The 634-nt window shown below is 30.8% G+C and overlaps 1 non-coding gene across 1 annotated transcript; it reads left to right on the forward strand.

The window, feature by feature from the left end:
- The first annotated feature begins 288 nt into the window (after positions 1-288).
- Positions 289-395, forward strand: LOC143386254 (U6 spliceosomal RNA). Its single transcript, XR_013089558.1, has one exon. It is a non-coding gene; the product is annotated as a U6 spliceosomal RNA (small nuclear RNA).
- The last annotated feature ends 239 nt before the right edge of the window (positions 396-634 follow it).

The following is a 634-nucleotide window of genomic DNA, read 5'->3' on the forward strand; positions in this document are numbered from 1 at the left end:
ATTGCATTCTAAGTTACTTGGAATTGGGATTTCAATATATAAATTACAAGGGAATACAGTCAGCTTATAACAGTTTGTCAAAGTGTTTTTGTGAACAGTAAACTATCAAAAACAAATTAGCATTCACAATATTACATATTCCACTGGGTAACTGCAAGGATCCAAAGGTATTGCTTATGAATACATGATTTCAAGGAAAAAATGTATTCTTAAGACACTTATGAATGTGAAAATACATTCATAAGTATGTATTAAGATTATTAAATGTTTTCAAAAGACATTGATCAGGTGCTCACTTTGGCAGCACATATACTAAAATTGGAATGATACAGAGAAGATTAGCATGACCCCTATGCAAGGATGACATGCAAATTCATGAAGCATTCCATAATTTTTATCACAGGAATTGAAATCAAGAAACAATGAATGGAATGGATTCAAACTCAAAAGCTTCTTCTCAGCAAAAGAAATAATCAGTGAAGTAAATAGAGAGCCTACAGAATGGGAACAAATTTCTAGAACATACACATGAGATAGCGCACTAGTCTCTAGGTATTTAAAGAACTCTAAAATCTTAACACCAAAAAACAAACAAACAAACAAACAAACAAAAAACTCAAATAAGTCAATCAAT

This window comes from Callospermophilus lateralis, unplaced genomic scaffold (assembly GCF_048772815.1).
Source record: "Callospermophilus lateralis isolate mCalLat2 unplaced genomic scaffold, mCalLat2.hap1 Scaffold_105, whole genome shotgun sequence".
NCBI lineage: Eukaryota > Metazoa > Chordata > Mammalia > Rodentia > Sciuridae > Callospermophilus > Callospermophilus lateralis.